The sequence below is a fragment of the Sapajus apella genome, unplaced genomic scaffold (genome assembly GCF_009761245.1).
Source record: "Sapajus apella isolate SASKATOON/1434 unplaced genomic scaffold, GSC_monkey_1.0 scaffold36, whole genome shotgun sequence".
Classification (NCBI taxonomy): Eukaryota; Metazoa; Chordata; class Mammalia; order Primates; family Cebidae; genus Sapajus; species Sapajus apella.
The window spans coordinates 5,099,519-5,113,184 of NW_022436976.1; the positions used below are offsets into that span (position 1 = coordinate 5,099,519).

Consider the following 13,666-nt stretch of genomic DNA (forward strand, 5'->3'; position numbering starts at 1 on the left):
GATGGTCCAAGTGCTCCCTGATTCTTGATACTCACTTCCTTGTTTAGTGTCACCCTACAGAAAGTAGGGCTGATTTGGGTAACCAATAGGATATTGCAGAAATTTTAGTGTGACTTCTGAGGAAGTATGATTTTGTCACTTCTATTTGGCTTTGAAAGAATCAGTTATGATACGTTGAAAGGACACTCAAACAGCTCTTTGGAAGGGTCCGTGGAGCAAGAAACTGAGCTTTCTGTCAACATCCAGGGAGAAACTTAGACACCTTGCCAATACCCACATGAGTGAGGCATCTTAGAAGCATGCCTTCAAGCCCCAGTCAACCTTTAGATGGCTGAAGTTCCTGCTAACATCTTTTTTGGTTTAATTTTAAATATTGAATTAAATTTGTTTTTAGAGACAAGGTCTGGCTCTGTCACCTAGGCTGGAGTGCAGTGGCACAATCATAGCTCACTGCAGCCTTGAACTCCCAGGCTTAAGCAAACCTCTCACCTCTTCCTCCCCAGTAGTTGGGACTACAGATGTGCACCACCATGTCTGGCTAAGTTTTTTTTTCTTTTTTGTAGAGACTGAGTCTCATTAGGTTGATTAGGATGGTCTTGAACTCCTGCCTCATGTGGTCCTCCTGCCTCAGCCTCCCAAAGTGCTAGGATTATGGGAGTGAGCCACTGTGCCTGGCCTACCTGCTGACATCTTGATGACAGTCTCCTAAGAGACCTTGAGCCAGAACCACCCACCTAAGCCACTTCTCAATTCCTGACTCAGAATCTATGGTAATAAAAGTTTACTATTTAAAGCTATTAATTTTTAGAACAATTTGTTATCCAGCAATAGACAACTAGCATGGGTGTGGGTGTGTTTGAACACTGGATCTACCACTTCCTAGATGTGTGACCCTGGGTATATTAATTTATCATGTAATTTAATTGTCTCATCTGCAAAAATGGGGAAAAAATTGTATCTGTCTCACAGCGTTGTTGTGGGGAATTCAATGAGATGATGAATGAAGAGACTTTCTAGCATCTAGTAATTGCTAAATAAATAATTATTCACTTATAATTATTATTAGAACTGAAAGCCAGTACCCACCTAATAACTTCTTCAAACCTTTTATTTGAGTGTGGGCGGGGGGTGAGGTAGGGAACTAAGTGACTACATAGTGCAAATGTAAATAATTTTTATCCTATATTTGAAGTTTATAAAATTTGGAAGACTTAAATTGAATGTGACAGATCAGCAAAGCAAGTAATGAAGAGGCTATTGTCAGTCTACCTAAAAATAGGGCCTATATTATTACTACATAATACTATGTACTAACAGTAGAGGATGGAGAACAGGCTGCTATCTAAGACATAGGTAAAAATGTTCTTGGGTAATCCTAGCCACAAATTTTAAAAAATGAATTGAATAATTCAATTTTTGGTCTAATTTGCTAAAGCCAAAACCATACATATCGTTTTTTGGTAAAAATAAAAGATAAATAGCAAAATAATATGATTCTTTGCAGATTGTTTGAGTTATCTAACCCTTCTTTAATCCCAGGGATTATTGAACAAAACCAATGTTCATTCAAAAACACTTACAAAATCTGCTGTGGATTACCAATATCATCAGTTAAACCTGTTTCAAATTTATTGCTTTCATTCAGGTTAAATAATAAAAGAGTCCATTTGTCCCGCCACATGTATATACACGAATTTAGCTTTCATCATTCTCTACAAGTTTAATCCAGTGATTTATGTTTTTTAACGCATATTCAGAGAATCTGTTGAAGAAACTCATCCAGGCAGACAGACGAGCTAGATGGGATTAATAGGATGTGTGCAGGATTTAAAGCTGGTTGATTCAGTTCAGAGTAAGTTAAAAAGAGAAAAAGAATATAACACCGTAACCCTCCTTGAGGTTCTACTCATTTTAATGACTTTAGCAAAAGAGAACAGGCTAAGGTCAAGAAAGTTCAGAGACAATGATCCCTCTTTCTAGAAATACATTGCATGGAAAAAAAGCCATTCCTTCAGTTTTCTTTTTTTAAACGGTGGAAAAAACCACCATAAAATTTTTTAGAGAGAAAATCTGCCTTCTATTTTAGCCATCATGTTTATGGTTAATTCTGAGGTTTCAAAATTCTAGATTTTCTTTTCAAAGCCATTGTATTTCAACATACAACAGAAAAAATTAGAAAAAAACGGGCAAGCCGACTTAAAAAAGAAAAGTATTACAGTAATGTAATACATGTAAGCTCTCAGATACAAGGAAATACTATGACTTATCTGGTTATTTATGACTTTGAACATTTAAACACCTTCAGTTTAAGTCTTGCAGGAATAAACTATTGGAATCCTAGAGTGAAAAATATCTTTTTCCCAATAGAGTGAAGCCCATTCCACTCTATCAGCTAGTTTTGTTTCAATAATATTTTAATTTTTACACACATTAAGAACTCCCTTTCATAATACTGTTCGGTTTCGTGTAAAAAGCATTTTAACAAAAATGCTCTTTTCCACTTACTTCATTCCAAACACAGAGGACAAATGGGGACTTTATAAGTATATTTTAGTGCTTCATTGGACCCAATATATAATTCTCAGTATTTCCGCCCCTAAATTTGTTGTAACTTTCATGGCTTAATAGAACATCTTGGGCCATGAAGTGTTTTGTGTTCATTAACTTTTAAAGAGGAAGATAAGTTCTATCTTATTTTCACCATTTGGGAGAGAATGTCGAGTGCCCTGCATATTTTCCTGATTCTATCCATGATATAGATCATAATAAGGTCACACAAATGGGAGGTCGAATTCAGTGCTGTACAATAGAACTTTCTGTGGTGATGGAAATGTTTTATACCTGTGCTGTCCAATGCTGTAGCCACCAACTGTATGTGGCTGTTGCACACGTGAAATGTGGCTAACATATTTTGCTTATTTTAATTCCTTTAAATTTAAAGAGGCATATGTTGCTAGTGACTACCATGTTGAACAGTGCAGGACTAGATAATTTATGACTAGATTTTAAAAAAGAACAGCTGATTCCACAGCAATTGATTATCTTAGCTGTTAGCTCCTACGACTCTGATCCCCACATTGTTAATAATGTCTAAAAATATCAATCTCTATGTTATTTTTAAATAAGTTGAGTATACTAGAGAATATCTGCCCCTTGAAGTAATTTGCATATATAGGTACTACAAGATTTATTTAGCTAGTTTGTGAAAAGTTGAGCTGCTCAGATGAAATTTAAATTTACTTGTTTCAAATTTATTATTAATATAATTGAATGTCTTTATTGCCTTAACACCATGATTAATTATGAAATTTCTTCAAACTGAAGTATCAAGAATTATTTTCAGAAAAAAAAATGCTATCAGATAATTTCCTATTTATATAAAATAAATGGAATATTTTAAGGATAACATTTAGCTTAATAGAATCACCAGCTAGGCTCAAAGGAATCACCCTTTTCCTGTTCTTTCTTTCTTAGGCTTTCTGATAATGCATATTCATATTTGCCAAGAGCAGAGAGAAGCTTTGTTCCAGGTAAAATATACCTGGGAGATACCTAATATCGTAGTATCTTAAATATTGCCTACATGATGATTTCAGTTCCAGGAAAATCTGTGGAATAGAGTTCCATGTAAAGCAGGGAGGAAGACAGAACATAATGCATGCAAAATTTTCAATAGACTCCTGCATTTTCAGAGTTGGCTAGAGTTTGACTTATTATGTTAATTTACATTTTAACCATATTACTCAAGTATAAATCATCACTTTATTATTTTCTGGTCTCAACTATGCTGTACTACGCTAAGATTATGAACAGGCCATTTGGATTCAGGTTTTGTTTATTTGTTTGATTCTAGTGAGATGAGTAATATCATTATTATCTGCTGTTAAGTTATTTTAAAACTATGTGTTTGACCAAAACTAATCGGGAGCAACCAAATGGCAACCAGTACATGTTTGTGGAATAGGATTATTTTCAAAGTTTATAGAACACCCTGGAATTTCCTTCTTATAACTCTCTGTATGAAAACTCCTTGTTTTGTTTGTTTGAATTTATAGACATATTACCAAAAATAGAATATACGCTTTCTGTACTCTAAATTCTGTATTTTCTTTCTCCACTTATAGTTCTCTACAAATTACTCCTCTGCTTCTGTACCTCTCTGTAAAGCTGCAATATCTTAACTACTCCAGTCCTAAATCTATTCCACACAGCCTGTCAATCACATCACCTTCCAAGGTACTTCACTGCACACAAATCAAGTTTGAGTCGTCTACTTCTAATCAATAGAGCCTTATAGATTGTTTTAGTGTACCTAAATCACTTCCCAGAAAATATCTCGCCATCTCATTTCTAATGGGAAAACATCAGATGCGATTTCAATCTGGGCCACTAAAGGAGAAAGGCTAATGTGCTTTTCTGGTCCATGTAGTTCTTACACGATATAAGAAAATGTTTTCTCTCAAGTCAATGACACGCACACAACAGGAACATTTTAACTAGGGGCAGTGTGAAATGAGGGAAGATGGCTGAAGGAAGCGTATACTGCCAGAAGTTTTCACCACGGCAGAAAGCTTGTGCATGGCCTCAAAACCTCTGCAGCGTGGTCAAGGCAAGCAGTTCAAAAACACAAGTGCCTCTTTGAAACAAAACTGCCTGGAAACCCTTTTTTTTTCTCTTTAGTAAATCAACAGCAACTGTGGCTACTAATGGTGCTTTGAATACTCTAACAACACAGTTCATTCATCATCCATATTCCAAAGATATTTATTGCTCTGATAAGATAGTTAAATAGCATGCTAAGTGCTGTTCTTAACATTCTGTCCTGCTCTGCAGCTAAGGAGAGTACAGACAAAATTTGTATTTATATGTTGCACTTTCTAGCTAACAAAATACTGTCATATACTTCATTTTATTTAAACTTCATAGTAGCACTATGTCCCTGAATCACAGGCAGGAAACTGAGGCTCTGATAGGTTAACAGCCTCAGTTGCCTGTGTTCAAAGAACTGTTGTCTTTGAGATGTATCTGTAAATGCGGTCAGATTTCAGAACCCGTCTTCTTACCATTATAATATATGTAGTTATTTACATCCACTGACTTTTTTGATATTTGAAAAGAAAATTTAATTGTGAAAGAAATTAATTTTGTGCTGGATGATTTGTTATCAGAATTACAGCTTCTCTCAGGCAGTGCTGGAGGTTGGCATCCTTATTCTGGCTAATGTTAGGCTCTGCCTGAATTAGGATGGAGGCAGTTTTCTGGAGCCAGACATATAGACTAGTGTCAACCGAACATAGTCCTCAGTATCCTCTGAGAACACTTGACTGTGGTGAGCAGCCTCTCAGGTGGCTGTCAGTGATCCCTCCTCCTGGTATCCATGCATAATTCTCTTCCCTTGAGCGTGGGCTGGACCTAGTGACTTGCATTTTTCTAATGAACAGAATATGGCAAGAGATGAGACGTCACTTCTGAGATCAGACTGTAAAAAGACTCTGGCTTCTGTCTTGTCCACCCTCACTTGCTCTCTTCCTTGCTCATCCTGATGGAATCTAATGTCATTCTCTGGGTTGTCCTAAGGAAAGGCCCATGTGCAAGGAACTGAGGGAGGCTCCAGCCAATGGATAATGAGGAAATGAGACCTTCAGTCAGACAAGCCACGAGGAACTGAATCTTGCCAACATCTATGTGAATAAGCTTGAAAGTGGATCCTCTTTCAGTCTCATCTTGAGATAACTATAACCCTGGTGGTCATCTGGATAGCAGCCTCCTGAGAGGCCTGACTTAGAGAACCCAGTTCAGCTGTGCCCAATCCTGACCCAAAGATAATATGTTGCCTTAAGCCATTAAGTTCTGGGGGTAATTTGTTACACAGCAATGTGTCACTAATAAATTGACTTTAACAGAATTCCTTTTGCCTACTCTTTACATACACAATGCCCTTCCCACCATCCACACCTAATTTTGAAAAAGGCTTTGACGTCAGTGACTATGAATATGTGCATAGTGGCTGCGATCATTGTTTTGGAGTTAGGAACATCTGGGCTGTGTCTGGATTTGCTATTTACTACCTCTAAGCTAAAACGGAAAATATTTCATTTCTTCAGTCCTCCATTTCCTCATCTGTAAAAGAATCTACTGACACTAAACTGCCTCATAGGGTTGTGTGTGTGTTTTATTAATGAGTTGATGGAAACAAAACAAAATATTTAGCACTTAGTAGGCACTTAGAAAGTGTTAAATATTACAACTATATGTATTTGGGTGTAATTGAAATTTTTGCTTATGCAAATACATGTTTGTACAGGGAGAGGAAATTCAGTACTTATAGTTATATGATGTTCCTGTTTTGAGATGTTAGGCTTCTTATAGGCAGGATGGAGATTTAATAGGAGAAACAGGAAATGTTCGCATGAGAGTTAGAAGACTTGAATTTTATTTTCCTTTTAGGTCTTCACTGAAAAAAAAAAGTGAGTTTTTAGCTGTAAAAATCTGTTATATTTCTGTATACCTTGTAAGTCACCAACCTACATATAAAGTAATGCTATCCACATCATGCAGGCCATATTAATAAACAAATAAAATAAGTTGATTGTCTATTCCCCATTCCTTGAACTTCTGTTTTCTTTATCTCCTCTCTTTCTTCCTCTTTTAGGTAATGCTTTCTAACATAGGAGGTTGGTAATTAACCCCAAATGTTGGCCTATTAATTAAGTAATCAAACAACTCCATTAAAAATGGAAATAATAGTGACACAAACACCAGAAGGATGTCAACAAACAGCAGTAAAAACCATTCTAAAATATTTTGTAAGACACAAAAAGAATCTAAGTGCATGGTAATAACTGATGTGTGATGTCTTACAAATTGTAGCCAAGTTACAATGATTTTCACTAGATGTTTCTCAAATCCTATGGGTGACACGAGCCCATTTCCTCTGTCACATTTCTGAAGAGATAATTGCAGGAAATACTGTAAACAGTCTAACATTCACAGGTCATATTGAGAAATGTTTATAGATATTGACAGTTAAATACAATGTATCACAGCACCAGGCACAATATGGCATCCACCTAGCAATAAGCTTTCACAAATCAAAGTCAAAAAAGTTAAGCTTTGGTAATAAAGAAATACAGACATATTGTTGAATGGGCAAATGAATAAATGAAGGAAATATTTGTCAAGATTATGGGTTTGTATGAAATATTATAGAAATGATGATGAACATAATTAATTTTTCTTTAATATTTAAGGTTTTATATATTAATCCCAATGTTTAATTTAGAAATTAAACAATGATTAAACCAAAATAGGAAAAGCAATTCTCTAAATACTAGAAAAGTAGTAAATACAAAAAAAATTTCCTAATAGTTACTAAATGTTGGTATCAATTTAAAAAAAAGCTGAAAGAATTTTAAAGTTTACAAAAAAATGAAAATTAAATTTGTTAAAATTTTAAATAATAGAAATATCTACTGGGAAGTAGTTGCAAAGAAACACAAACTATATAATTGATATTTTCCAGCTGAGACTATACAATTTAATATTTTAGGCTAAATGGAAAGAAATAAAATGTACTTACATTCTTTAGACACATGAACCTTTTAAATTTACCTATAAAGAAAGGTTTACACCAGGCGAGGTGGCTCACTCCTGTAATCCCAGCACTTTGGGAGGTTGAGGTGGGCGGATCACCTGAGGTCAGGAGTTCGAGTCCAGCCTGGCCAGCTGGCCAACATGGTAAAACCCTATCTCTACTAAAAATATAAAAAATTAGCCAGGCTTGGTGGTGGGCACCTGTAATCTCAGCTACTCGGGAGGCTGAGGCAGGAGAATCACTTGAACCTGGGAGGAGGAGGTTGCAGTGAGTCGAGATTGTGCTGCTGCACTCCTAATGCCTCAGTCTTCATTTGATAGTAATTTAGTACATTAAACATATGCGGTCTGGGCATCATTGTTTCCTAGTTTACCTTTGAAAATATGGGTGAGTGGTGTCGATTTATAGACATACTTGTCAATTTACATATGAAAGAAAATTACTGGTGTTTTTAATCAAATCACCTTTCTCAGCTACCCAAGAGCCTCAAACAATTTTAACTAATTTATATTTTAATTATCCACTTTCTTCCTTGAGGGCCTCTTTTTGCACAATTTGGTTTCCCCTCTCTACTGATAATCTCTATCTTCTATTCATTATTTATAAAATTGTACTTCTCCTTGTAACCAGAACTATGTATTGACGACTGTGAATGTTGATTGGGTTAGCTGAGAAGCCATTTATTTACCTTTGTGCTCGTTTGCATTGCAAAGCCTTGGAATGAACTATAGCAAAGCTCTGTTTTTGTAGGGAGCCAAGTTTCCTCAATATGTAATAAGAATGTCAACTTTTAATAATATCTTGTCCACTTTGGAAGAAAAAAAAATTTATGCCCTTGTTTTTGTACCTTAAAAAGTATAATTTTAAAGCATTTGAGCTTTTTAGAGACAGATTTGAGTCAGGAGTGTTCTTATATAAATGATGCTAACTTTTGTGTTTTGTCAGTTGCTCAGAAAGGCATGAAGTTTGGGGCAGCATAACAGAACAAAACGAAGCAGAATCTTGCTCTTCTAAGCTCTGTATTTTTGTTCTTTGCTCAGATATGGGCCAGGACATAGAGCATTAATTGTTTCATGAAAACCCTGTAATTAAAGTGCTATCAGTGCAAAATGATTAAAACTGAAAGAAAAGACGGGGCGTGGTGACTCATGCCTATAATCCTAGCAATTTGGGAGGCCGAGGTGGGCTTATCACCTGAGGTCAGGAGTTCAAGGCCAGCCTGGCCAACATGGTGAAACCCTGTCTTTACCAAAATACAAAAAGTAGCCTGCCACGATGGCAGATGCCTGTAATCTTAGCTACTTGGGAGGCTGAGAAGGGAGAATCCGGGAGATGGTGGTTGCAGTGAAGCAAGATCGCACCGCTGCACTCCAGCCTGGGCGGCTGAGTGAGACTCTGTCTCAAAAACAAAAACAAACTGAAAGAAAAAAACAATAGCAGGAGAGAAAATGATATACACAAAAGAGAAATCTTACCGTAATATGTATTTAGCACCTATTAGCTCATGCACTGTTCCAGGTCTGGGAGTTATTATAGCAGTGAACAAAATCAACAAAAATCCCACTGTCTTGAGCTTATATTCTAGTGTGGGAGGGCCACGTAGATAAGGGAGAGAGACAACAAATAATAAACATAAGGAATATATGTGTTAGACCATGAAAGGAGCCAAGTAGAGAAGAAACAGCAGAGCAGCGTAAGGGTGTTGAGAGCGTGTGCTGTGGAGGAAGGGTGAGGGTAAAGGTACTAGAGAGGAGGTCATGGAAGGTCTTAAACTGAGGACAGGACGTTTGAGCAAAGACTCAAAGGAGGTTTGGAAATCATCCCAACAAACATCTGGAGGAAAAGCATCTGAGGTAGAGGGAACAGCTTCACTGAAATCTCTAAGGCAGCATGTGTCTGGTGCCAAGAACCGCAAGAAGGCAAAAGTGGTCGGAATGGAGCAGCTAACGGGGAGAGAAGGGAGATAGGTAAGAGAAGAATGTGTCTGGAGGACCGCTGGCAGTACAGGTAGATCATTTAGGGACTTGCAGACCATTGTGAAGATTAACTTTCACTGATTCCTGAATGACCCACGTTTTGTCTCTGCCTCTTCTGCCACCCGCCCCTCCTCCTCCTCCACTTCCTCCTCTTCCTTCTTCACCACGATCATCTTCCCTAACAGGGCGTTTATCTAGCACATCGTGATTTGAACAATCATAAGATTCTAAACTTTTGGGAGTTTATTTCCACAATTTTCTTATTCTCATCAGTTCTATTCAACCCAACAAGATGTGTTGAATTCCCAGCACATATGTGCAAAATTGTGTGTTTAGTCTGTTTTAAAAATAGAGGCCGTCGCCTATTTGATTCTGACTGTAGAATCCGGCACTCTAGGCTGCCATTGAACAGGATACAGCGCTAAGCGTTCAGTGTGTATTAACTCAGTCCTCACAGCCACCCTGTGAAATGGATGTTATAATTTTTCCATTTTACAAATGAGGAGAATGACGCAGAGAAAGGATAAGTAGCTCATTCAAGACACACAGTGAGCCACAGAACCAAAACTTGAACTCAGGTATTTTTGACTCCAGTGTCTGTGTTCTTGGCTCTTTGTAATACTCTCTTTTATTGTCATAATCCTTCACAATACACATACTCTTTAAAATGTTTTGTTTATTCACTGTTAACCACCAAGTATTTATGAACATCCCACTGCCTTGTCACCACTGTTAGGCATTGTGAAGACAGGGCAGTTGAGAGCCTCTATGGTATCTTTGTCCGGATTAAAAAAAGATCTCTCTTCTTTGAGGCCTTTTACTTTCTTTTGTCAGTAAATTATCATAATATTTTGATCTTTTAAAGAAGACATTTAACTGCTATTGCTGAAAAACTATCATAATAAATACACAATTTTTTTAAACTCCAAAGGTAGAGTAAATACAAAAGCCAAACTATTAAAGTTGTTTGTGATGTACATAATGCCTCTCAGATGTGGTGGCCTTGTGAGGTACATGACCTGAAGATGCTCCTGGCATAATGCCCCTGGATGAACCAAATAAAAGATAATCAAACATTGCTCCCTAGAGATGAAAAACAAAACACCTGCACTGGGTCAGAAAATTACTTTTCTACAAGACTTTTTTGAATTTTATTGATAGGCTCTTTCAAAACCTTTCCACATAAGCTTAGATAACTCAGCAATGTTGAAAATTATTACTTGAATAATAATAAGACACTAAAGTTATAGGAGAATATTCCTGTCATTATTTAGGGATTACCTTTCATTTTTATTTTTATTTTTTGAGATGGAGTCTTACTCTGTGACCCAGGCTGGAGTGCAGCGGCATGATCTCAAGTCACCGCAACCTCTGCCTCCTGGGTTCAAGTGATTCTTCTGCCTCAGCCTTCTGAGTAGCTGGGACTACAGGTGTGCACCACCTCACCCAGTTAATTTTTGTATTTTTAGTAGAGATGGGGTTTCGCCATATTGGCCAGGCTAGTCTCAATCTCCTGACCTCGTGATACACCCACCTTGGCCTCCCAAAGTGCTGGGATTACAGGTGTGAGCCACCTTGCCCAGCAGATTACCTTTTATTCTTATCAATTCTATTTAGTTCAAAATACATGTTGAATCCTGAACAACTGCAAAACTGTAGTAGGAACATTAAAAAAAAAACAAAACATGGAGCACAGCCTATTGGACGTAGACCATGTGCAGTGATGTGCTAGAGCACTACTGAACTGTACATGATACAAATTCTTCATCGTATTTATATCCATCGCAATTGACACTAATCAGTTACCAACTTAGGGGAGTTTGTTTCTCTCACTAAGATTAGAGTATACCTGTACCATTAATTTTATATTAATTAGTATTTATCCTTAAGAGATTTTAAAGCAGGACTAGTTATTAATTCCATCTTTACAAATAAAGAAAAGGAAGTTCAGAGAGGCTAATGGTGAGGTCAGGTCCAAACTCAGGAATTTCTGACTCCAAAGCTTACCATGCTAGGCTTAGCATAAGGCGGGAAGATGACCAAATCTAAGCCTCCTTACAGAATGACAGAAAAATTGGAGGTGAAGGTTTTAGGAATAAGAGAAAGCACACAACCAGAACAGCAAACTAGTAAGCATCTTACCTACGCCAGATTCCAGCTTGTTTATATTTGACCCAGACCAGGCACAATTCCTTATTGTTTGTGAGCCAATTCAAATGCCTGAACTCTGAACCGTAATTTTAAATGCATGACATAGTCCAAGAACTTGGTGCAAGGTTCATTATATTGCCTTTCTTTTTCATCTGTACTTGCTTTCAGACTTAGATTCAGTGCTTTAGAAAGGGCAATCTAAAGATACTAAGGGTCATGAAATGAGAATGACAAATGTGTATTGAAAGTTAACCAGGTACCAGATACTGTTATAAACACTTTATTGTATAAACCCTCATTTAAGAAGTGGGAATCAGGCTTTTTTCCCCTACTCTATAACAAATTTCAATAGCTGAGGCAAAATTTAGAAATATCTGAAGCTGAAAGACTGCGTGAAGAATGAATATGAAGGAATCTTTGCACTCAAATTCTCCCATGAAGCAATATGGCCTTGAAGGTATTGTCAACAAACCAGTGGGTGAGAGAGTTCAGCCACAGATATAAGGGAGAGCACACTATGAAAGGTGTTATAATTTGATACAATTCCGATATTCAAGTGAGTATTTCTTACTTATTCATGTGAGAAATAACTTTTTTGAGTATTATCACAAATAATAAATAATTACTATCTTGCAGCCAATGAAAAGAATTTTTGTTGTTAATGTTCTTATATTGGTTCTTAGTTCCTATTCCTCTTCTTTTTAAAAACCTGTGTTCATGCTGTTTTTCCCACCCAAACCCTTCGGGAATAGCGGCTAAATTTTATGCCTCGTTGAGTGTTCTAGTATTTACCTTCTACTTTGCACATGGAAGACGCTGTTCATTTAATTCATTGATGATTTTTTTGAGCATCTACTGTGTGCCAGTCACTGACTTGTGTGGTGGGGTACAGTGGGGAATAGATGCAGTCCCTGCTGAAACTTTCACTGTTAGAGAGAAGCCAGACAACAGGCGATTTCATTACCGTATAAATACAATGGAGGGCAAAACAGAGTAACAGAGGTACAATATCCTCAGTGTAAGGTGATCAGGGAAGACTTCCCAGAGAAGGCGACAAACATTCAGAGATTATAAAGAAAGTAACAGCTAAGAGTGGGCTCCTTCCACGCCATTCCAGACAGCTGCTCCACTACTTTCTCTGGGCAGCCACCAGGACTTGCAGCCCCCACCAGGCCTCCTGGGCCAAACTTCACTTCTTCCAGCAGCTCCAGGTGCTCTGAGACCTTGTAACAGTACTTCGACGGAGAAATTGGAGTCATCTTGCAAGCCTTGCTTAACTTCTCCGGTGAGTCAGGACTATGTCAGTGGCACCCATCAGGAAGACATTCGAACTGGTATTGATCGGTTTATCCAGAAGTTTCTGGATATTGCAAGAGACAGAATGCTTTCTCTTATGAAAAAGATTGCAGGCATTTGTTCAGAAACCAGAGCAGGCTATCAAAGAGGATGTCTCAAAACTAAGGAATGAATTACAGTGGAAATGTGCACTAGTTCAGAAGCACTTGGCAAAGCTGAGCCGTGGGCAGCAGGTGCTGGAGGACAGCCATGTGCAGCACAAAAAGCTGACCGACATTTCTCAGGGCTCTTTGGCCAACCTTGAGGAGGCCTCTACCAACATCCCCACACCTCTGAAGCCAACCTGAGCAACAGGCAAATGTGGTCAGCCTGACAGTGGGTTTGCCACATATCCCTTTTCCTTTTCTTTTTTCTTTTTTTTTTTTTTTTTGAGATGGGGCTTTGCTCTGTAACCCAGGCTCGAGTATAATGGTGTTATCTCAGCTCACTGCAACCTCTGCCTCCTAGGTTCAAGCAATTCTGCCTCACCCTCCTGAGTAGCTGGGATTACAGTTGCCCACCACCAGGCCCAGCAATTTTTTATTTTTATTTTTTTTAGTATTTTTAGTGGAGACAGCGTTTCACCATCTTGGCCAGGGTGGTCTTGAAC

The 13,666-nt window shown here is 37.6% G+C and overlaps 1 pseudogene; it reads left to right on the forward strand.

The window, feature by feature from the left end:
- The first annotated feature begins 11,605 nt into the window (after nt 1-11,605).
- LOC116564136 lies at nt 11,606-13,390 on the forward strand (annotated as a pseudogene).
- The last annotated feature ends 276 nt before the right edge of the window (nt 13,391-13,666 follow it).